A 24,691-nucleotide genomic window follows, 5' to 3' on the forward strand; every position below is an offset into this window, starting at 1 on the left:
TACTTAAAGTGTGCCCCAGAAAATACATATAGGGCCAAATGTAATAGAGTGAGAGTTTCAGAAAGTGAAACTGGTAAGATTTGGTAAGGTTTTGCCGTTTTTTTTTAAAGTGGCAATCATTTTTCACAGTAAGATCAACCTGGTTTTTCAGTGTAAATGATTGCCACTTTAAAAAAAAAACTGAAAAACCTAACCAAATCTCTCACTTTCTGAATCTCTCACTCTATTACATTTGGCCCATAGTCTGCTTTTTACTAGAGATGAGCAGTTCCAGTTCTCCGGGAGCTGGACCCACCCAAACTTCACGATCCGAGCCAGCTCAGGCTCAACCTCCCACTGTCGTATTCTACTTAGTTTTTGGGTGGAATTCAAATGTTTGAAAAGCCAGTTGGGTGTCTGTTTTTTCCTGTCTATAAGATAGGAAAAAACAGACACCCAACTGACTTTTCAAACATTTGAATCTCCCCCTTTGATTCTATAAAGGTTCCTGGTGATTGCTCCATTTTCACTCTGGCTGTGGAACTTGTATAGTGCAGACATGCTGTGTCCATCCTTTTGCTGTGTACGTGAAGGGATGCTGTATTGTCCATCCAGAGGTGCTGTGCTGTCCATCAAGGGGTGGCTCTGTCCTCCAGGGGTGCTCTGTCCATCCAAGGGTGCTCTGTCCGTCCATCCAAGTGCTGCTATGTCCTCCAGGCAGGCTCGGCGCAACCCGCTCAGCAAAGGGATGCAAAGCAGGTAGGCGCCAGGCAGGAGAGGCGCTCTTTCTGCTCTGCATCCCTGTGCTGAGCGCTGAGTGTACTACCATGCAGGAAGCGCTCTGAAGACTACTGTACAGTCGCTTAAAAGGGATATGTGTTGCCTGCATCGGCTCTCCAAGTTAGGCTGAGCCTGCAGAGCTGAGAAGTGCTGCTGTGCCCTTACAAGTTAAGGGAGGGAGGAGTTGGAGCTTGCAACCAGCGCTGATAGAGCAACTCCCCCTCTCCCACTAAGCTGGATGTTGCAGCCAAAAGCACTACACCCCCCCCCCCCCCCTACCCTCCCTCTCCAAACTTACAGCCGCACAGGTTCTATCAAGAACAGAGGGTTCGTTCTGGAGCCAGGTAATCCACAGATTGCCACCGCTGCTTTAAAGCCACGCCCATTTCTGCAAGGGTCGGGGCTATGTGGGCCGCGATCACGTGGGGAAGTGAGGGTGCACCCAGCCCGAATGTGACACTGACAGACAGACTCAACGGTCCCAGCCTGAGTCCCCCTCCTCACAGGGTTGTGAGACAGCAAGAGGAAGTCTCATACCCAGAAGAGCAGCAGCCAGAGCCAGCAAGCAAGAGACCAGCCTGTGAGAAGCAGCACAGAGAGAAGACAGAAGTAGAGAGCAGGTAAGTACTGTAACAAGAGAAATGCTGGGGCGGGGGGGGGGGTTTGAATCTGTGCTATACAATATATTGGTGCATGTGGACTGTACTATACATTGGAGGGGATACATTCAGGATACCGGCGTTCTGCATTTCGGTAGTCAGAATGCCGACGCCAGAATCACAACATGGATCGAAATGCAGGCGCCAGGATCCCGATCGAGCTCTGGCACGGGGGGTGGGGGGGAACAGGGGGGTTGTTGTGTGTTAAGTTTAGGCTGTGGGGAGAGGGTTAGGGTTAGGCTGCTGGGGGAGAGTTAGGATGCAGAGAGGCTGGTTATGGCTAGGCACCCATGGTGAGGGTTAAGGTTAGGCTGCGGGAGTGGGATGGTGTTAGGCTGTGAGGGTGGGAGGATTAGGTTTACGCAACGCCAGGGAGGGTTAGAGTTAGGCTGTGGGGGAAGGTTGAAGGTTAGGATTATGCTGCGCGGGGGGTGGCAGGTTAGGGTTAGGCTGCGGGGGGGGGGAGGTGGGGTAGGGTTAGGCTGCGAGGGAAGAAGGGTTTGGGTTAGGCTGCAGAGAGGGGGTTATGGCTCCCAACCCTGGTTTAGGCTGTGGAAAGGGCGGCTTAGGTACCACCGGGGAGGGTTATGGTTATGCTGCGGAGAAGGGAGAATTAGGGTTAGGATGCAGGAAGGGGGTTTGTAGATATACTCAGTGTGTGTGTGTGTGTGTGTGTGTGTGTGTGTGTGTGTGTGTGTGTGTGTGTGTACTGTAGACATACTGTAATGTGTATAAGGGGCACTACTATTGTGGACATAATGAGTATAATGAGTAATACTATGTGCATTATATCTAAGGGGCACAATTGTGTGTCATAACGTGAATAACGGTTACTACTTTATGGTGTAATATGAATCAGGGGCACTATAGGGGTCATTCCGACCCATTCGCACGCTGCAGTTCATCGCAGCGGTGTGAACGGGACGGAACTGCGCATGCGATGCCGCGTACGAAGAGAGCAGTCGCAGCGGCACCCGCAAGAAGATTAACAGGAGGAAGGCATTCCGGGGCATCAACTCCCCGTTTTCCGGCCGTGGAGATCCGAACGCTGGTGTGTCGAGTCGTTTGGAGGGCAGATGTCTGACGTCAATTCCGGGACCTTCATCGCTGGATCCATCGCACAGGGTAAGTAACTGCAGGGTTAGTCTTGTTTTACACAAAACTTTTTTAGCATAGCAGGGTTGCACAAGCGATCGCAGCCCTGCTATGCTAAAATACAGTCCCCCATAGGCGGCGTCTAGTTGATCGCACGAGCAGCAAAAAGTTGCTACGTCCTTTCAACTCGGAATGACCCCCTATGTACGGTATAATGTGAATTAGAGTGTGTTACTGTGTGGCGTAATTTGACTTGGAGGTACTATTGTGTGGCCATGCCCCTTCCTTGGGAGACCACACCCCTTTTATGTGGCTCGCGCCTATGCCGCACGCTATCCTTTTTATCAAAAATGGGGGAGAGGGCGCAAATTTATAGTTTGCAAGGAGGCGCCGAACACTCTAGCACCGGCCCTGCCTCCAGAGATGCTCTGTCCTCCAAGGGTGCTCTGTCTGTCCATCCAGGGATATATTTTTTGTTTGTTTGTGCTGCACCCCAGTGTACTATACTATTATTTTTCATATACATGTACTGTGACACTGCCGGTCAGACCGCAGTGTAATATTCATACAAGTATTGTAAATTTGCAGGTTAGACCGCAGTGTAATATATTTATACAAGTATTGTGATGCTGCAGGTCGTACCCAAATTTCATACAAGTATTGTGACACTGTAGCTGGTACTGCAGTATAATATTAATACAAGTATTGTGAAACTGTAGGTGGGTCCACAATTTCATCCAAGTATTGTGATACTGTAGGTGGTACCACAGTGTAATATTCATATTGTGACACTGTAGGTCTGACATGTCAAACTCAAAATTCCAACCTGGCTGAATAATCAATGTCTATGATTTGTGTAAGCCGTAAGAAAAAAAAACCCATCTTACAGTGTATGCAATTATGATTAGGGTTAGGCTGAGTAAGGGGAGGATAGGGTTAGGCTGCGGGAGAGGAGGTTAGGGTTAGGCACAGGGAGAAGGGGCGGTTAGGGTTAGGCTAAGGTAGGGGAGGTTAGGGTTAGGCACCGGGGGGCAGGGTTAGAGTTAGATTTAGCCAAGGTCCATTAGACCACTTGAATTTAAACTCAACCCTAAGGACTCCCTGCTTAGAGGGGTTAAGAGCAAAAAAGACACAAGGGCTGCTGCTGGAAAGTTTTGGCTGAGCATAGTGACAGTGTGCGGCAGCATCATACCCAGTGCCCCCAACCCCCCACACCCAGCAGAGGCACAGAGCATGGGGCCCAGCACAGACCTATGGCTATGGCTACAGCAATAGTGGCAATGAGTAGACAGTACCTATAATTATGGGACACACACACAGTCATAGGGCAGGATAAAGCTGCACAGTGCTATCATACTCACTCATGGGGTTCTGCCAAGTAAGCGAGAGATAAGAGCTGGGCACAGGATGCCTCCTAGCAGAACAGCCCGCCTCCTGCCACTGCAATGCTCTGCTCATACATTCACTCACCTCGGTCTGTTTCCTGGTGCCATTGTCCGGGCTCAGCAGGTAGAGGTGCTGTTGCTCTGCCAACATGTCCGCAGTGCCTCCACTACATGCGCTGCGTGGGGAATGAGTAGCCGAGAAGCTTGCAGAGCAGACTCACCAGAGCTCAAGGATGCGGAGCTCTTCAGCCACCTGCTGCAGCAGCCGCTATGTAACTGGCTGCCAGTAGCAGCAGCTGAAACAGCTTCCTCGGCAGAGCAGCAATTTTAATAAAAAAAAAAAAAATGACAGGGGGGCATGTGCCTTGGTGCCACCCCCTGAATCTGTCAGTGCACATATGTGCAGTTCACATGTCTGCTGTAGGTGGTACTGCAGTGTAATATAAATACATGTATTGTGACACTGTAGTTGGTACTGCAGTGTAAAATTCATACATGCATTGTGACACTGTAGGTCATACCGCGGTGTAATATTCATACACATATTGTGACACTGTAGGTGGTACCCTGTTGTAGGAGACACAAAATTATGTAACAAGATGGTGTCTGTTGTTCATTTTGTCCATTCATTGCTCTCAAATCCATCCTGCATAATGCCTTTTTATTGTAGCAGTGTCAAAAAGATTTAACTTGTCAAGGCACAGGAAACAACTGAGTGCTCAGAGACAACACAAATCCTAAAGAGAGTCTAAGTGTGTCTGCAAGTGCCATGTGTGAGACTGACCTTTCCAATACTGTACTCGAAGAGGAGGCTTCTTCCACCATTTGTGAGCCCTCTGCAAATGTGGGGATGAGCAGCAAAAGTCAACATGCTGTTATAGAAATTGGGGATGCTTCCTGTGAAAGTGCACCAGGATGAGCAGTATATTTATATGGTTGGCACTAATAAGGATGTTGATGATTAGGATGTTGGTAAAGATGTTGTTTGTGTAAATCAGGCACCAGTGGAAACAGTAGTTGCCCATGATATAAAAAAGCCCATTGTCATGCCTGGGAAAAGACTAAAAAATCCACCTCTTATGTGTGGAACTATTTCTACCAGAATCTGGACAAGAACTGTCAAGCCACCTGTCAAGGCTGTCAAGAACTGTCAAGCCACCCTTTGTAAAGCCATAGTAAGTAGAGTTATGGACCTTAACCATCTAGGAACCTCCCCCTTTTATGTTACTTGCAGCGTATTCACCAAAAGTTTTGGACAAATTCAAAAACTTTGGCTAAAAACATAATAACCAGTCCAGCGTCACCTAACTCCTGTCTCTCTGTTAGATCCAAGCACCTGCAATCTCCACCATCAACACCTTCATTGTCAATTTCCTCAATCATGATTGATAGTAGTCCTGCATGCAATTTCATAAGCATGAATGACTTCTCTCCTATCCAGGATTCCTCAGAAGCAGTGACGTGTGGTGGGGTGAGGCAGAGCCTTTCCTGTCATACTTACGTTTAAACCAGAGTTTTGATTGAATAAAGTATATATATATACTGCTGTACCTTTGTATAATGTCCAGATGCACCCTTTGGCTTATATATTGCATGAAAATCTGGCTCTGGGGTTAGCCAGTGCCTCCTGAGCCATTTAGCTCACCGCACGTCCCTGCTCAGAAGGATCCTTGAGTGCTACACCTTCTGCTACTGCTGTAAGTGGATCTTAACCCAGAAGGGGACCAGGAATACTACTTGTAGTAGTTTAACAAAATAATTGACTGCTAAACAATCCTTTGCAAGGGGGAGCAAGTATGACAGCTGCCACCCAGTTGTACAGCAGATCATTGACACCAAAACAGCTATGCTGGTATTAGATGTGCGTCCAGAATCTTCCAATAATTTAGTGGGTTTTAGACAGTTAATTGAGGTCCTATGTCCCCGCTACCAAATCCCATCTAGACTCCATTCCACTAGAAAAGCATCTTACAAATGCCAGCTCATTCAGAGGCAGGCTACACTGTGTATCACCGGTTTCACAAAGAGTCATACAGCTGACAACCTCTTAGAAAAAGTCAGGGAAATCATTGCGAAATGGCTTAAACTGCTTGGACTCTCCTCAGGATTTGTGATTTTTGACAATGCCACCAATATTGTGAGAGCATTACAGCTGGGTGAATTCCAACATGTCCCATGTTTTGCTCACACAATTAACTTAGTGGTTCAAATTTCTTGTTTAAAATGACAAGGGTGTGCAAGAGATGCTCTCTGTGGCCTGAAAAATGTTGGGACATTTTCGCCATTCAGCAAGTCCATGTAGAAGACTGCAGCACCCGCAAGGACTGTCAAAGGAAGAGTTAGTAACGGGGTCCCCCTTATATGCTTCAGCGGATGGAGGAACTGCAAAAATCTATCCAAGGCTACACAGTGACCTATGACATAGGGAAAGGAGGGGGAATGCACTTTCTGTGTTGTGCAAGGTTTCAAAAACTTTGAAGTTGCCTAATGTGAAGTTAGTTCACACCCTGCCAGCTTGAGGCAGGTAATTCCCCTTATTATACTCTTGGAAAAGCTGCTGGAGAAACTGTAGGAAGAGCTGAAAGAAAGTAATTCCGCTAAGCATGTCGGACTTGTAGATCAAGCCCTTAATTCAATTCACCAGGATCCAAGGGTCGTCAATATCTTGAAATCAGATCACTATATTTTGGTGACCATACTTGATCCTAGGTTTAAGCCATACATTGTGTCTTTCTTTTCAATGGGCACAAATCTGAAGAGATGCAAAGAGCTGTTGGTGAGCAAATTGTCAGCTCAAGTGAAATGTGATGCAGCAACATCTCCTCCTTCAGTTTCTCTGGCAACTGTGGCTGCCAGGATAAGACACTACATTTTCCTAAGAGTACAATTGGTGGTGATGCAGATCAGTCAGCAAAAACGTTTAACATCTGATCCGCACTGAAGGAACTGCCTTCAATAAGTGAACTTGTCTACCGTGACTGCATATGATACGGTCACCAGTCAAAGAATGGTTGATGATTATTTTAGTGCCATGTGTTTAGCATACAAATAGGCATGTCAGATAGTCCATTTCACTACTGGGAGGAAAAAAAGGCAATTTGGAGGACCTTGCACAAAGTGGCTTTGCTTGACTTAAGTTGCCCACCCTCCAGTGTGTACTCAGAAAGAGTTTTCAGCTCAGCCACGAACCTTGTCAGCCATCGGCATAGGAGGTTACTTCCCCAAAATGTGGAAAAGAATATTGTCATCAAAATTAATTACAAATTCCACGAGGAAGACCTTTACCGGCAATTACGTCCAAAAAATGCAGAATAACCCGTAATGGTGGATTCTAGTTGGGACAAATTAATAGTGTGTGAAGAAGAGGATGTACACACTGATGGGGAAGAGGAATTGGATGAGGATGACGATGGTGACATCAAACCTACGTAGAGCCAGTTTGTGTATGTAGAGACCAATGGCAGCTTGTTTTGTAGGGGCCCAAATAAACCAATCATTACAGCTACAAGTGGCAGTCCCTGTCACTGAAGTAATTGGTTTGTTAAACTGTGTCTTATTTAATATATCCAACATAAGGGTAGGTGGGAGAGCCCAAGGACAGTTCCATCTTGCACCTCTTTTTTTTGTGCATTATGGGGGTCATTCCGAGTTGATCGCTCGCTAGCTAGTTTTAGCAGCCGTGCAAACGCTATGCCGCCGCCCACTGGGGAGTGTATTTTAGCTTAGCAGAAGTGCGAACGCTTGTGCAGCCGAGCACTGCAAAAACAGTTTGTGCAGTTTCAGAGTAGCTCTGAACCTACTCAGCGCTTGCGATCACTTCAGCCTATTCGTGTCCGGATTTGACGATACACCCGCCCAGGAAACGCCCAGCCACGCCTGCGTATTTTCAGACACGCCTGCGTTTTTGCAAACACTCCCTGAAAACGGACAGTCGACACCCTGCCAATCTTCTTACTAGAACTTGAGCACAACCACAAAGGGCTTTGTACCCGTATGTCGTGCATGCGTATTGCGGGGCATGCGCATGCGCATAAATGCCATTTGTTCACCTGATCGCTGCGCTGCGATCAACTCGGAATGACCCCCTATGTGCTGTTTGGAGTATTGATGACTGTCTTCTTGTGTAGACAACAAACATCTTCATAGTTTATTAACCTGCCTCCCTAATGTACAAGAAAAAGAAAGTAGACTTCTTTGTGGGCGCACTCTTAAGAAACAATTTTAATGTGACATCTGTGTCAGATTAGTGAGTTAAAGCTTAACTTTTAATATATGTCCTTAAAAAAATGATAGTTCTATATCTCCTGAGACAAAACAACATTCAAAGTCCCTAGGGTATCTTGACAAAACAAAGATAGAAATTAAAGACAGTTACAAGTAATTACAAACAAATAACAAATATTAAAACAGCGGTAGGCAGTGGAAGCATGTATAGTCCATACATACAATTCGGACGCATATTCTGTCCATCAAAATTCATGCGAATTGTAACCGGCGGGCAGATCCTTTGTTTATTATTGAGTTTAGTAACATAACAAAGGATACTTTCTGACTGTAGTAAATAAGAGCTGATGGTAATTCCTAAATCTCAGCCCTTGGCAATAACTTAGGGATGCCTAATAGGAAGGTGAAAGATATAGTAGAAGTGTGAATCTGCTGTCAATGTTAGACAGGAGGTTTCCTAGTTCTGAACCTACTGCACAAGGTATTCCCAGGTGGTCACCCACCAGGTACTAACCTAGCCCTCAGCTGTTTAGCTTCCAAGATCGGACGGTATTGGGCATGGGCAGTGAGGTATGAAAGTAGGTTTAGAGATGTTTGTAATTGCCCTTCTCCCGAATCATTGATGAGAGTTCAGAAACACTATAGTGTCCAAACTAGGAGAGAAAGTTTGGACTCTCCTAGTTTGGACACTTCACCTATTTTACACAGTTCCGAGGCAGCCTCGGATCTTCCCGCCTTGCTCGGTTAACCCGAACGCGGCTGAACGTCATCATCCCGCTGTCGGATTCTCGCGAGATTCGTATTCTGTATAAAGAGCCGCGCGTCGCCGCCATTTTCACTCGTGCATTGGAGATTGAACGGAGAGGACGTGGCTGTGTTCTCTCCCTGAAAAGCTCCATATCTGTGCTCAGTGTGCTGCAAATATCTGTGCTCAGTGTGCTGCAAATATCTACGTTCTCTGCCTGAAAACGCTCCATATCTGTGCTCAGTGTGCTGCAAATATCTGTGCTCAGTGTGCTGCATTTTGGTGACCAGCAGTATACATATAGTACAGTACAGTAGGCCATTGCTGTATCTTGCAGCTCTGTGTCAAGTATACTATCTCTGTGCTGCATTATTGTGAGCAGTATATAGTAAGACAGTGCAGCATTTTGGAAACCAGCAGTATACATATAGTACAGTACAGTAGGCCATTGCTGTATCTTGCAGCTCTGTGTCAAGTATACTATCTCTGTGCTGCATTATTGTGAGCAGTATATAGTAGGACAGTGCAGCATTTTAGTGACCAGCAGTATACATATAGTACAGTACAGTAGGCCATTGCTGTATCTTGAAGCTCTGTGCCATCAACGTCGTCTGCCAAGGCCAATGCCCAATGTCCTAGTAGAGAGCATGTAAAATCCAAACAACTAAAGTTCAGTAAAATGACCCAAAAATCTAAATTAAAAGCGTCTGAGGAGAAGCGTAAACTTGCCAATATGCCATTTACGACACGGAGTGGCAAGGAACGGCTGAGGCCCTGGCCTATGTTCATGGCTAGTGGTTCAGCTTCACATGATGATGGAAGCCCTCATCCTCCAGCTAGAAAAATGAAAAGACTTAAGCTGGCTAAAGCACAGCAAAGAACTGTGCGTTCTTCTAAATCACAAATCCCCAAGGAGAGTCCAATTGTGTCGGTTGTGATGCCTGACCCTCCCAACACTGGACGGGAAGAGGTGGCGCCTTCCACCATTTGCACGCCCCCTGCAAGTGCTGGAAAGAGCACCCACAGTCCAGTTCCTGATATTCAAATTGAAGATGTCACTGATGAAGTACACCAGGATGAGGATATGGGTGTTGCTGGCGCTGAGGAGGAAATTGACAAGGAGGATTCTGATGGTGAGGTGGTTTGTTTAAGTCAGGCACCCGGGGAGACACCTGTTGTCCGTGGGATGAATATGGCCATTGACATGCCTGGTCAAATTACAAAAAAAATCACCTCTTCGGTGTGGAATTATTTTAACAGAAATGCGGACAACAGGTGTCAAGCCGTGTGTTGCCTTTGTCAAGCTGTAATAAGTCGGGGTAAGGACGTTAACCACCTAGGAACATCCTCCCTTATACGTCACCCGGAGCGCATTCATCAGAGGTCATTGACAAGTTCAAAAACTTTGGGTGACAGCGGAAGCAGTCCACTGACAACTAAATCCCTTCCTCTTGTACCCAAACTCCTGCAAACCACACCACCAACTCCCTCAGTGTCAATTTCCTCCTTAGACAGGAACGCCAATAGTTCTGCAGGCCATGTCACTGGCAAGTCTGACGAGTCCTCTCCTAACTGGGATTCCTCCGATGGATCCTTGAGTGCAACGCCTACTGCTGCTGGCGCTGCTGTTGTTGCTGCTGGGAGTCGATCGTCATCCCAGAGGGGAAGTCGGAAGACCACTTGTACTACTTCCAGTAAGCAATTGACTGTCCAACAGTCCTTTGCGAGGAAGATTAAATATCACAGCAGTCATCCTGCTGCAAAGCAGATAACTCAGGCCTTAGCAGCTGCGTTGCTGTTAAACGTGTGTCCGGTATCCACCGTTAATTCACAGGAAATTAGAGAATTTCTTGAGGTAGTGTGCCCCCGGTACCGAAAATGTACACAGACGTCAGAAAAAGACTCACCAGTGTCCTAAAAAATGCAGTTGTACCCAATGTCCACTTAACCACAGACATGTGGACAAGTGGAGCAGGGCAGACTCAGAACTATATGACTGTGACAGCCCACTGGGTAGATGTATTGCCTCCCGCAGCAAGAACAGCAGCGGCGGCACCAGTAGCAGCATCTCGCAAACGCCAACTCGTTCCTAGGCAGGCTATGCTTTGTATCACTGCTTTCCATAAGAGGCATACAGCTGACAACCTCTTACGGAAACTGAGGAACATCATCGCAGAATGGCTTACCCCAATTGGACTCTCCTGGGGATTTGTGACATCGGACAACACCACCAATATTGTGCGTGCATTACATGTGGGCAAATTCCAGCACGTCCCATGTTTTGCACATACATTGAATTTGGTGGTGCAGAATTATTTAAAAAATGACAGGGGCGTGCAAGAGATGCTGTCGGTGGCCCAAAGAATTGCGGGCCACTTTCGGCATTCAGCCACCGCGTGCCAAAGACTGGAGCACCAGCAAACACTCCTGAACCTGCCCCACCATCATCTGAAGCAAGAGGTGGTAACGAGGTGGAATTCAACCCTCTATATGCTTCAGAGGATGGAGGAGCAGCAAACGGCCATTCAAGCCTATACATCTGCTTACGATATAGGCAAAGGAGGAGGAATGCACCTGACTCAAGCGCAGTGGAGAATGATTTCAACGTTGTGCAAGATTCTGCAACCCTTTGAACTTGCCACACGTGAAATCAGTTCAGACACTGCCAGCCTGAGTCGTGTCATTCCCCTCATCAGGCTTTTGCAGAAGCAGCTGGGGAGATTGAAGGAGGAGCTAAAACGGAGCGATTCCGCTAGGCATGTGGGACTTGTGGATGGAGCCCTTAATTCGCTTAACCAGGATTCACGGGTGGTCAATCTGTTGAAATCAGAGCACTACATTTTGGCCACCGTGCTCGATCCTAGGTTTAAAGCCTACGTTGTATCTCTCTTTCCAGCAGACACAAGTCTGCAGATGTTCAAAGACCTGCTGGTGAGACACTTGTCAAGTCAAGCGGAACGTGACCCGTCAACAGCTCCTCCTTCACATTCTCCCGCAACTGGGGCTGCGAGGAAAAGGCTAAGAATTCCGAGCCCACCCACTGGCGGTGATGCAGGGCAGTCTGGAGCGAGTGCTGACATCTGGTCCGGACTGAAGGACCTGCCAACGATTACTGACATGTCGTCTACTGTCACTGCATATGATTCTGTCACCATTGAAAGAATAGTGGAGGATTATATGAGTGACAGCATCCAAGTAGGCACGTCAGACAGTCCGTACGTATACTGGCAGGAAAAAGAGGCAATTTGGAGGCCCTTGCACAAACTGGCTTTATTTTACCTAAGTTGCCCCCCCCCCCTCCAGTGTGTACTCCGAAAGAGTGTTTAGTGCAGCCGCTCACCTTGTTAGCGATCGGCGTACGAGGTTACTTCCACAAAATGTGGAGAAGATGATGTTCATCAAAATGAACTATAATCAATTCATCCGTGGAGACATTCACCAGCAATTGCCTCCAGAAAGTACACAGGGACCTGAGATGGTGGATTCCAGTGGGGACGAATAATACTCTGTGAGAAGGGGGATGTACAGTGAAAGGGGTGATGAATCGGACGATGAGGGGGAGGTGGACATCTTGCCTCTGTAGAGCCAGTTTGTGCAAGGAGAGATTGATTGCTTCTTTTTTGGTGGGGGCCCAAACCAACCAGTCATTTCAGCCACAGTCGTGTGGCTGACCCTGTGGCTGAAATGATGGGTTTGTTAAAGTGTGCATGTCCTGCTTATACAACATAAGGGTGGGTGGGAGGGCCCAAGGACAAATCCATCTTGAACCTCTTTTTTTTTTTTTATCTCTGCATCATGTGATGTTTGGGGCTAATTTTTTTTAAGTGCCATCCTGTCTGACACTGCAGTGCCACTCCTAGATGGGCCAGGTGTTTGTGCCGCCCACTTGGGTCGCATAGCTTAGTCATCCAGCGACCTCGTGCAAATTTTAGGACTAAAAATAATATTGTGAGGTGTGAGGTGTTCAGAATAGACTGGAAATGAGTGGAAATTATGGTTATTGAGGTTAATAATACTATGGGATCAAAATTACCACCAAATTCTATGATTTAAGCTGTTTTTGAGGGTTTTTTTAAAAAAAAACACCCGAATCCAAAACACACCCGAATCCGACAAAAAAATTTCGGGGAGGTTTTGCCAAAAAGCGTCCGAATCCAAAACACGGCCGCGGAACCGAATCCAAAACCAAAACACAAAACCCGAAAAATTTCCGGTGCCCATCTCTACTATAGTGTTTCTGAACGCTCATCAATGATTCGGGAGAAGGGCAATTACAAACATCTCTAAACCTACTTTCATACCTCACTGCCCATGCCCAATACCGTCCGATCTTGGAAGCTAAACAGCTGAGGGCTTGGTTAGTACCTGGTGGGTGACCACCTGGGAATACCTGGTGCAGTAGGTTCAGAACTAGGAAACCTCCTGTCTAACATTGACAGCAGATTCACACTTCTATATCTTTCACCTTCCTATTAGGCATCCCTAAGTTATGGCCAAGGGCTGAGATTTAGGAATTATCATCAGCTCTTATTTACTACACTCAGAAAGTATCCTTTGTTATGTTACTAAACTCAATAATAAACAAAGGATCTGCCCGCCGGTTACAATTCGCATGAATTTTGATGGACAGAATATACGTCCGAATTGTATGTATGGACTATACATGCTTCCACTGCCTACCGCTGTTTTAATATTTGTTATTTGTTTGTAATTACTTGTAACTGTCTTTAATTTCTATCTTTGTTTTGTCAAGATACCCTAGGGACGTTGAATGTTGTTTTGTCTCAGGAGATATAGGACTATAATTTTTTAAGGACATATATTAAAAGTTAAGCTTTAACTCACTAATCTGACACAGATGTCACATTAAAATTGTTTCTTAAGAGTGCGCCCACAAAGAAGTCTACTTTCTTTTTCTTGTACATTAGACTCACAGTAAGCAATTACTGACTTCTGGGCGCACCACCAGTTTAATTAACAGGGGCATTGGGGCCCTAGTATCGATTACATACTGGTTATTATAATTTAAGTATACATATCTTTCATAAAAATACTACCAGTGCGGAATCAAACCATATTTGTTTGTAACCTGCCACCCGGTCTGCCGCTGCAGGACCATTCTGTTAATGTGCCACGTTGGAAGTCTAAGTGTCACATGTTTGTGCCGCCCACAGCTGTCGCTTAGCTTAGTCATCCAGCTACCTCAGTGCAACCTTTTGGCCTAAACTGGATGAAAACAATATTGTGAGCTGTGAGGTGGTCAAAATTGACTTGTAATGAGTGAAAATTTTACATTTAGCAAAAAATCTTACGCAAAACAGTTTTCTGAAATATTATCTGGGCGCACCATCAACCCAGTGCTATAGCTATTTGCATTTGTGACAAGGATCACATACACCAGGTAAATGTTCCAACTGAAAGGTTTTATTTTTCCACAGATAAGCAGTTGTTAGCAGTTTGTCAGCAGTTTACAAGCAAGTCACAGGTCATATAACAGATCACACCAGGTCTTTTGCAAACAGGGTATAACTTCTCCAGAGAACGCTAAGTACTAGGACCCTTAACAGTAACCACGCCCTGGCCTTCAGTATAACCTGGATGACTAGTTCACCATTAGGAGTACTGTTTCTTCTGTCTGATACCATTTTTAAAACAACCTGATAGATGTCTGCAATCAGGCTTGCAGCTCCTAGCCTTTACCACCCCGAACACCTGGCCTGGATTCTTTCCACCCACACCCTGAGGATCTATATCCATACCATGTATGTTCATGCTGACCCTGTCACACTCCTTCCTCCTTAGCTTCAATCATCCTGGTGAAGTTAAGTTCTCCAGGCAAAGGCACTACCTTGCCTACCTTTATTCCCATTGCTCGTCTGGGAAGACACATCTTCTCCACCTCTTTCCCTCCTCATTACTCTCTTCCCCCTTTCCTAGCTTCACCACAGGGTTGACTGGAGGGTTGGGATTCATACATTTACTTGAGATAGTATCTACATTGAGGTGGAACTTCCCAGGGCGATGTTGCACCTCAAATTTGTATGGCTATAGGGCCAAAAACCATCAGGTCACACAAGCGTTCCCCTCTTTGTTCATGTGCATCCAATGTAAGGGTGCATGATCTGTAATTAGCCGGAACTCTCTCCCTAACAGATAGTACCTTAGAGACTCTACTGACCATTTAATTGCCAAGCACTCTTGTTCTACTGTTGAGTACTTGCGCTCCTTGGATAATAATTTCCAGCTAACTTACTTACACTATTAAAAAGTAATGTACATTGTGTTATTTATTCACATTTTTGGGGGCAAAGACTTATGACTTACTGTACCACATACAACAGAAGCAGAGTAATGTCAGCACCTTAAAACTGTAGAGTGATGTAAGGTACAAAATGGTTATGAAAACCTTACTAAAACATACACCTCAAAATAATTCCAGAGTCTGGTTATTTGACATACAGTACATGTAAAGCTGTGCAGAACTAGTGGATGATCCTTCCTCTAACTTCCTTTCCCACTGTGTATTCACCACATATTGATATGCTAAAGCGACCGCTGGCTCTTTTCTGTACACTCTGTATTGTCTAGTTCTGACTTATCTTGCTGTAGGACAATATTATGAAGCATACAGCACGCATTTATAATGTCTACTACCACTTTAATGAGATCATAAAGAAGGACACCACAACGTAGCCTGTGGCTATAAAGTGCAGGACACAATCATATATGCAGTCTATGCACTGCTTAGTTTCTGCCTGACAAAGCTTCTTATCATCTCTCACCTGCTCATAGAGATTCAGGAGCTTTGTGTGATTCAACGGAAACATCTGAACCATCTCCTTATCTGAGGGATTCAAGGCCATTCTAGATTTATTGGTCCCACTAACACATTTCCTAACTGTGCCTGGTGCTGGTGTGTTTTTTAGCTTGCCATCTAAGCTGCTTCTCACTCAGAGGGAGGAACCCAGTCAAACAGACTTCTACATCAGTAGTTCTCAATGCTCTACATCCCAGAGTTTGGTAAATCTGACCCCTTAGCAGCCCCAATAAAAACCTTTGGGGGCTGCTTTGATGTCAGAAATAGAAGGACTAAACAGATATTGGAGATATCTGCTGCAGTCCCGCCTTCATAAATCCCAGGGATTCTTAATATTTGTGGGTAACCCTGCAAACTGCTGATTATCCCACAAATACCACAGCCTGCAACACATATATATATATATATATATATATATATATAGACATACATGCGTAGATAGATAGATATACATACGTATATTTGGTCAGTTGCCAAGGATATTTGAGTGAATTTGTTTTTTGGGGTTCTCTTGAGGGGGGGGTTTCTAATTTTAAAGAAGTCATTTTTCTACTGTACCCTCAATTAATAGGGAACTTATCCATAACACGTGCATATGGGAATCTACTGAAACATTCTAGAAGGTGAGACACACACACAAAGATTCTAGGTGTTCATTTCATGATGATAGTAGAATATTCCCCCTCCGTATATATGTGATCGACCACTATCAGTTACCAGTTGAGCAGTTAGCGTTGTCATTTGTGTTTTGTGTATTTAAAAATTAGAGCCAATCTAGAAAACAGGTCATATTTGTAATCCGTACCACAAAGTTATCCTGCTCTAATATGATTGGCAATACTATGTGGCCGATTCAGTTGTCTTGTGGGCACCCAAATGTATTGGGCGAACAACGGGCTAATTAATTATTGCCCCCATTGGGAACACATACCCATATGCACGCCCATTAGTACCGGGTTTAACCGCTCAAAGCGGCAAAACCCGTACAAAGTACAGGTTAGGGTGCTCGGAGTTGACGCACATTTCAGATCGCACCTCAGGAGGCCCGTTAGGTGCCATCTAGTGGCAGCCGGAGGGGGGTGCAATTTAATTCCTCCCAATGAGTGTTGATCAGTGTAATTATTAAATATTCCCCTAAACCAGAATGGGCCAAAAATAAATAAATAAATGAAGTATGCAATTTTGCGAAATGTATGCTACTGTATAACTGGTATTAACCATTATCAATTGTCAGGACATTAGATTACTAATAAATGTATTAAAGTAACAAAAATAATATTACAATGCTATAAAGTAGAAAATGATACATACTGTAGCTAAATAAATAATAATTTTGTATCACTTCCCCACACTATTTAATCATCTCATTCAGTGAAAATAAAATTGAAACTTTTCACTTTTCTTTCCTTTGAAATGTGTTCCCTGCTGAAGTGAAATACTGTAGGAAAGAAAATGCATCTCATTAAAAGTAATGGAGATAAACCCAATCTTTGCCATTGTAGAGCTGAGGCAAAATCAAGTCCTTTTGTGGAACTCCCCTATAATTGCACCCTTTCCACCTCGCTATTTCATTTCAATAGTCATGTTACGTGAAATGAAATCTCGTCATTGGGCTACTCCACAAAGCTATCCCCCCCTCCCCTAGAATTCCTATCCCATACACAGCAAGGGACGTACGTATTCTGCCCAATGTCCCAGCCTGCTGAAGTCATTTCCTCTGTTACTGTTATTGTCCTGTTAACATTTCCACTGATTATTACTAGATTATTGCTTTTTTATCACTTATTCCAGTTTAGCAACTTGCTTTAAATCAGCAGAGGAAAGAACCAATTTTGGACATTTTGTCAGCCAACTTTAACAGAGTGCATGCTGATCTAAGTCGTGTTCTGCACCCATGCCAGTTTATCCCATAGTAGTGATCAGGAGCACTGCCACCAAACACTATTCCTTGGCTCGCGTTTTAGGTCACGCAGACAAGTCTCCAGTCGAGGCATATGGTTTGCTTCTTCTTCCTGAACCCAAATTTAGCCCAGAAGCTAATCTGGACTCCTGCTTTAGCATCACTAAATCAAGCCAAGTATGGCTTTTACAGACGTCACTTAGCAACAAGACAGTCACTAGCAACTAACAAAACTGGAGTGGGAAAGGAATAAAATACAACAGCTACTGAAAGTATGGGAGTAAGTGGTTAAGCACAATGCAGGGAAGAGTGAATGCAGCACTGACAGGATGGCTATTATAGCCCATGCTTTGTTGTGTTGGTAGTGCGTCCTGTGTTGTTTCAAATGTGGGAATACCACACCACAGCAGTGGCCTTTATTACTATTTTATTATCATACACTGCTCTCCCAACACAGATGGTCCTCATTAAAAACAAAATTAGTCGCTCACCCTCTTGTGGAAAACTTCAGACTAGTTGAGCTGTGTACGAATGAATTAATTAGCGAGGATCTTTTCTATTCAACTAATTACATTGAAACACATACAAAATGACTTAAATTAACGTGAATGGCACACACACACAATTGTGCATTATGCAAAGAGACAGTAGAATGGATTTTAAGTGCTCTTACAATGTGTTTCAGAGACGGAACGGATGGAGGGTGAAGTGAAGTGGCTTGTTCTTGTTGCAACACTGTCCCAGGTGATGTTTTTATTTTTCTGTTTGGGCCCACACAAAGGTCCACATTAAAGGACATACTATATAATTATTACAGACATGATACTGTATATGTGCAATTATATTTTTTTTGTCTAAGCCACTGTTAGAACAAAGGTACTCTGCAATATTATCCTATATACAGTAGGGCGGTTAGTAGTCTATAATATTAGAACATGATCCTGTAACATTACTCTTTTTTAACCCCTTTGTGATCAGACAAATGTTACAATTTGATAATATGCCTGTTCTCTACTAGGAACAATATAAAACCCTTTATTGAGAATTTTTCGGTGTAGGAGATAAATTGGGGAGAAGGGACATATAATGTAGAAAGCAAAAGTTGGGGGCAGCCCAGTGAAAGTTAATGGATTCCTGGTAGCAATTGTCAGAGAAATCCATACAATTGCCGAAACGGGGGGTAGGGGGGTTGTCTTTCCAGCTGGCAGTGTTGCTGGGGGAGGTTGGGGGATCTGGGAGCTCGCCAGGGAAGCTGGCAGCACGCAGGTGAGGGGGGCCGGTGTGATCGGCGCTGAGCGGCGGGATGCGGTGGAGGTGTTGGGTTGCGGAAAGAAGCCCACAGGCTTCTATAGGGTAATGCAAGCAAAATGCGTTACCCTCCGCATCGGTAAGCAGGTGGACGGGACTTAGGGGTCTATTCATGTAGAAAACGAAAACATAATTGCTACTTATCACTATACATCGCATCTCTTCGATGCGATGTATAGCTGTGATAAGTAGCAATTCATGTATACTCACCCTTCCGACGATGCGCTGCGGTGTCTGGGGCTCCTGCGGTGAGGTCTTCTCCAGCGGTCCCTCCCTGCGATGCGCGGAGTCCAGCGGCGGGTCCCTTTGCGCATGCGCAGCTTGATGACCTCCCGGCAGGCCGCAGTGGTTGCTGGGAGGTCGGGGGGCGGAGCCAGCACGAGGTGCCGAGTAGCGATCAGGGAAGCATTGAGCTTCCCTGACGTCTCCGCACTGCAGTTCAGGTTACACCGTCATCAGATGGCGAACCTGAACTCCATGGAGAAGCGGAAAGCAGAGCTTTCCGCACCTTCATGAATTGCACTCACCATACAAAGGTATGGTGGTGCGATTCAGGCACAGAGCGGGGGTACCGCTGGAGAAGTCAGAGACTTCTCCACGGTAACCGGCTCTGTGAATTGCGGTAAGCAGAGAAAAGCCCTGTTTAACGCAAAACAGGGCTTTTCTCTGCTGCATGAATAGACCCCTTAGTACATCTGAAAATGCGATGAAAACCAGGAAAACAAGATTTTTACAACAGTTTTGCTAAAGTACATCCCGGCCAGGGCCTTATTTAAAGAACACTGTAGTCTGAGGCCCAAATGTCAAATCTGAGTTCACATAACTAAAAACACAGAGTATTTGTGTTGCCTCAGCTATATAAAGGGGACGCTGTCTGCCGTAATGTGTAAAAGGGGGATGCTGTCTGCCGTAATGTGTAAAAGGGGACGCTGTCTGCCGGAATGTGTAAAAAGGTCACACTGTCTGCCGTAATGTGTAAAAAGGGGACTCTGCCTGTCGTAATTTGTAAAAAGGGGACGCTGTCTGCCATAACGTGTAAAAGGTGGACTTTGCATATCGTAATGTGTAAAAAGGGCACGCTGTCTGCCATAATGTGTAAAAGATGGACTCTGCCTGTCGTAATGTGTAAAAAGGGGACGCTGTCTCCTGTAATGTGTAAAAGATGAACTCTGTCTGCCGTAATGTGTAAAAAGGGGGCTTTACCTGGTATAGTGGCGCTATTGTGCTGCGTAATTTGAATTGGTAATATTTTGTGGCCACACTCCTTCCCCATGAAGCCACGGCGCGCACTGCCCCTGTTTTACATAAGAGGGGTGGGGGCGCCAATGCCGTTTCTTGCACACAGCGCTAAAATGTCTAATTACAGCACTGATTAACAGGGACATGTACTAAGCAGTGATAAAAGTGGAGAAGTGAGCCAGTGGAGAAGCTGCCCATGGCAACCAATCAGCTGCTCTGTATATGTTTATAGTATGCAAATGATAAATGTTACATCAGTGCTGATTGGTTGCCATAGGCAACTTCTCCACGGGCTCACTTCTCTACTTTTATCACTGCTTAGTACATGTCCCCCTAAGTGTACTAAAGCCTACTTATACTATATGTGAAATCATAGAATTACTTTTGGTGATTACCTAATCTATAAATGGAATATGGATTGGAATATGTTTTGAAAATATTTAATTTCTCAACGAAATGCAGAGTCTTATTTACTCATAGGGGGTAATTCCAAGTTGATCGCAGCAGGATTTTTGATAGCAATTGGGCAAAACCATGTGCACTGCAGGGGAGGCAGATATAACATGTGCAGAAAGAGTTAGATTTGGGTGGGTTATTTTATTTCTGTGCATGGTAAATACTGGCTGCTTTATTTTTACACTGCAAATTAGATTGCAGATTGAACACACCCCACCCAAATCTAACTCTCTCTGCACATGTTATATCTGCCTCCCCTGCAGTGCACATGGTTTTGCCCAATTGCTAACAAAAATCCTGCTGCGATCAACTTGGAATTACCCCCATGGTACCAGATTTCACTATGATTCAACAATCTCCTGCTCAACTGGGAACACTTGCTTTTGATCTCTCGTCTAAGTTTCCTTTGCAGAATTCCCTGGCTTGGGCTAATCGGTGACTCCAAGAGCACAGGTTTCAGCCTCCCAGTATGGAGAACTCCCCATCTCTGTCATTTATACCATATGATGGGGTCTTGGCCCATCTGTAACAATGGACACATCACAGGGGCAAACACAGAATTTACTTTGTGGGGTTACCGTGTGTGCGTTATTCAGAGTTGTTAGCAAACCAAAAAAGTTAGCAATTGGGCAAAACCATGGGGGTAATTCCAAGTTGATCGCAGCAGGAATTTTGTTAGCAGTTGGGCAAAACCAGGGCCCTCATTCCGAGTCGTTCGCTCTGTAATTTTCTTCGCATCGCAGCGTTTTTCTGCTTAGTACGCATGCGCAATGTTCGCACTGCGACTGCGCCAAGTAATTTTGCTATGAAGATAGTTTTTTTACTCACGGCTTTTTCTTCGCTTCAGCGAACGTAATGTGATTGACAGGAAATGGGTGTTACTGGGCGGAAACACGGCGTTTTATGGGCGTGTGGATGAAAACGCTACCGTTTCCGGAAAAAACGCAGGAGTGGCTGGAGAAACGGAGGAGTGTCTGGGCGAACGCTGGGTGTGTTTGTGACGTCAAACCAGGAACGACAAGCACTGAACTGATCGCAGATGCCGAGTAAGTCTGAAGCTACTCTGAAACTGCTAAGTAGTTTGTAATCGCAATATTGCGAATACATCGTTCGCAATTTTAAGAAGCTAAGATACACTCCCAGTAGGCGGCGGCTTAGCGTGAGCAACTCTGCTAAAATCGCCTTGCGAGCGAACAACTCGGAATGAGGGCCCATGTGCACTGCAGGGGAGGCAGATTTAACATGTGCAGAAAGAGTTAGATTTGGGTGGGGTGTGTTCAATCTGCAATCTACTTTGCAGTGTAAAAATAAAGCAGCCAGTATTTACCCTGCACAGAAATAAAATAACCATCCAAATCTAACTCTTTCTGCACATGTTATATCTGCCTCCCCTGCAGTGCACATGGTTTTGCCCAACTGCTAACAAAATTCCTGCTGCGATCAACATGGAATTACACCCCATGTGCACTGCAGGTGGGGCAGATATAACATGTGCAAGTAGAGATTAGATTTGGGTGGGGTGTGTTCAAACTGAAATCTAAATTGCGGTGTAAAAATAAAGCAGCCAGTATTTACCCTGCACAGAAACAATATAACCCACCCAAATGTAAATCTCTCTGCACATGTTACATCTGCCCCACCTGCAGTACAACATGCTTTTGCCCAATAGCTAACTTTTTTGGTTTGGTAACAACTCTGAATTACACCCTTTGTATATGCATAGAGCTACGGAGCTCTCCGATCCTGCAGCTCCGCGATTGTGATTGCGGTTGTGGCTATTGTTGAGACGGAGACACAGTTGTCTCTGTCTCTAAAATAAAAAATTGGGTCATCAGGCGGGTTTCCAGGTACTTGGAAACCCCCTTGCGTGCACCACTGCATGGAAAACATAGTTAAACATAGATTGGTTCAAGTATTTTTACAAATTGTGTTATAAAGCACAGATGTGTTCCATATCAGCTCCACTTTTAAATGATGTTAGTGAATTTAAATGTTCTAAAAACAAATGTACTGTAGACTTATTAATAAGGTTACCTTTATGGTTACTTTTTTTGGGATGCGGTCAGCATCTTGGGGTTCTGGATGCCGGAGGTCATGTGACCGACGCTGGAATCTCGGCACCGGAACACAGACCGGCGACATCTCAAAGGTAAGTATCAGGGTGAAGGTTAAGGTTAGAGCCTGGGGGAAAGGTTAGGGTTAGGCACTAGAGGTGTGGTTAGCCATAGCAGCCACCCATCCTGAGTCTTAGCCCTAGCCGCCACCCCCCATGACTTATCGTTAGACGCCAACCCCCAAAATTATTTTCCTTGTGACCTGCCAGCATTCTAATCGCCTGGATGCCGGTGTCGGTCATGTGACCGTCGGCATCCCGACCGTCAGGATCATCTATCACGCTCCTTTTTTTATAGAGCAAACAAATCTTGTTTTTGTAATGTCTTCCTTTAATTTAAATGAGCTTCTCCATTCCCTTTTTAAATAAAGATGTCCGACTCTTCAGTGTCCAAAATTGGTTCCTATATTTACAGTAACATGTCATCTAATATAATGATAGCCCTTTGTTTGAATCACATGCATTTATTTGTCTTTTTATGTTTTCCAGGGTTAATTCACCTTTGCAGTCACTGCTACTCAGCTTTCCAATCAACTAGTTTCCAGGTGTCCTATGCCCTGGCATGGTATCACTGTGTTATGTTGGAAAAGTGGGTGTACAGGTGTTGATATTGCAGTTATATAGGCACACACCAGCGGATATATCAAACTACAGTATGAACAACTCAATTACTTAACCAGTGGTGTTCGTTCATTGAAAGATAGCTGGCACAACTGTATTAACTGTTACATGTATACTGGTTATGGATCAGAGCTTGAGCCCACCATGTCACACTACACAGTCTCACACAGTAAAAGACAAGATGGCCCCTGCACATTCTTAGTAGAGATCCCAGTGGCCATCTTAGGATAGGGCATGAAGCCTCCAGGATGACTGAAGTATACGTAGTAGCGTCTCTTTCAACGCGTTATTCAGTGATACATAATTTTTATTTAGTGCTACATAAGTATACCACAAAAGCGCAGTAAACAGATCACAAAGGTGCAGAGTAATCACAGATGTCATATTATAGCAGCCCCCATAGGTCACAATGGTGGCTGTGCAGGTCCATTCTTTATAAATGTGAGAAGCTTTTATTTTCTCATCTTTTTTTCTAAACATAATACCATCTCCATGTCTTTTTCACTGGAGAAAAGCAGAGTAGAGACAGTACTGCTGTCTTGGTCAATGTTTGGCATTGGTCAGTTCAGTTGTCATGTAGCAGTGTCTGGCGGCAACTAGTGTCTAACTGAGACACCCATTCATAGGCACTAGCCTACAAACATATATTCCCATCTATTGCATTTGCGCAAGACAGCAACTAAAGAAAAAAAATGTGGTTTTCGTGAGCGCTGTTCCAGCAGGTATCTACTAGTGAATACAGTATGGTGGTCACAACACTAATACAGTATGGCAAAAACCGTAGATCATTATGTTCACCATTGTGCACATCTTGCTAAATAGACCCCTTGGGGTAAATTTACTAAGGTGGGAGTTTTTTAGAACTGGTGATGTTGCCTATAGCAACCAATCAGATTTTATCTATTATCTTCTAGAAGCAGCTTGATAAATGTTAAGTAGAATCTGATAGGTTGCTATGGGCAACGTCACTAGTTCTAAAAATCTCCCACCTTAGTAAATTTACCCCCTTGTCTTCTGTTATTTGTCCTGTTTTCTACAGATACACATTCTCTTTTCCCTTAAGACCCAGTATTCTCATCTTAGGTACAGTACCAGACTGCTATGAGGAACAGGACTGAAAGCTTTTATTAAATGAAATCAGTTTCTCTTTTAAGGTCCTGAATGTACGTAGTTCCTCTAATAACACAGAATGCCATATAAGCCAGGTGCTTTTACAATTTGAACCTTGTTTATGCATAACGCCGCCTCCCCCTGTGTGAGACAAGTAACATTTAAGGGCTTGTGATGAGTTGGGCGGATTATGTGCCAAAACTGCAGGCATAAAATGATCAACAAGAAGAGGTGCGTTTTCAGCTGCTTATGGAGCTGGA

General features: G+C 44.8%; 1 long non-coding RNA gene and 2 pseudogenes across 1 annotated transcript in view; 2 read left to right on the top strand and 1 right to left on the bottom strand.

The window, feature by feature from the left end:
* Positions 1-23,776, top strand: part of LOC134927306 (uncharacterized) — a 55,224-nt gene extending 31,448 nt beyond the window's left edge. The window contains exons 3-4 of the long non-coding RNA XR_010177612.1: positions 18,270-18,328; positions 23,190-23,776. This is a non-coding gene — a long non-coding RNA (uncharacterized LOC134927306). The remainder of the gene's footprint in view (positions 1-18,269; positions 18,329-23,189) is intronic.
* LOC134949340 (5S ribosomal RNA) lies at positions 8,589-8,706 on the bottom strand (annotated as a pseudogene).
* On the top strand, positions 13,155-13,272 carry LOC134948608 (5S ribosomal RNA; annotated as a pseudogene).
* Positions 23,777-24,691: the final 915 nt, after the last annotated feature.

Source organism: Pseudophryne corroboree, chromosome 1, assembly GCF_028390025.1.
Source record: "Pseudophryne corroboree isolate aPseCor3 chromosome 1, aPseCor3.hap2, whole genome shotgun sequence".
In the NCBI taxonomy this organism is placed as follows: Eukaryota; Metazoa; Chordata; class Amphibia; order Anura; family Myobatrachidae; genus Pseudophryne; species Pseudophryne corroboree.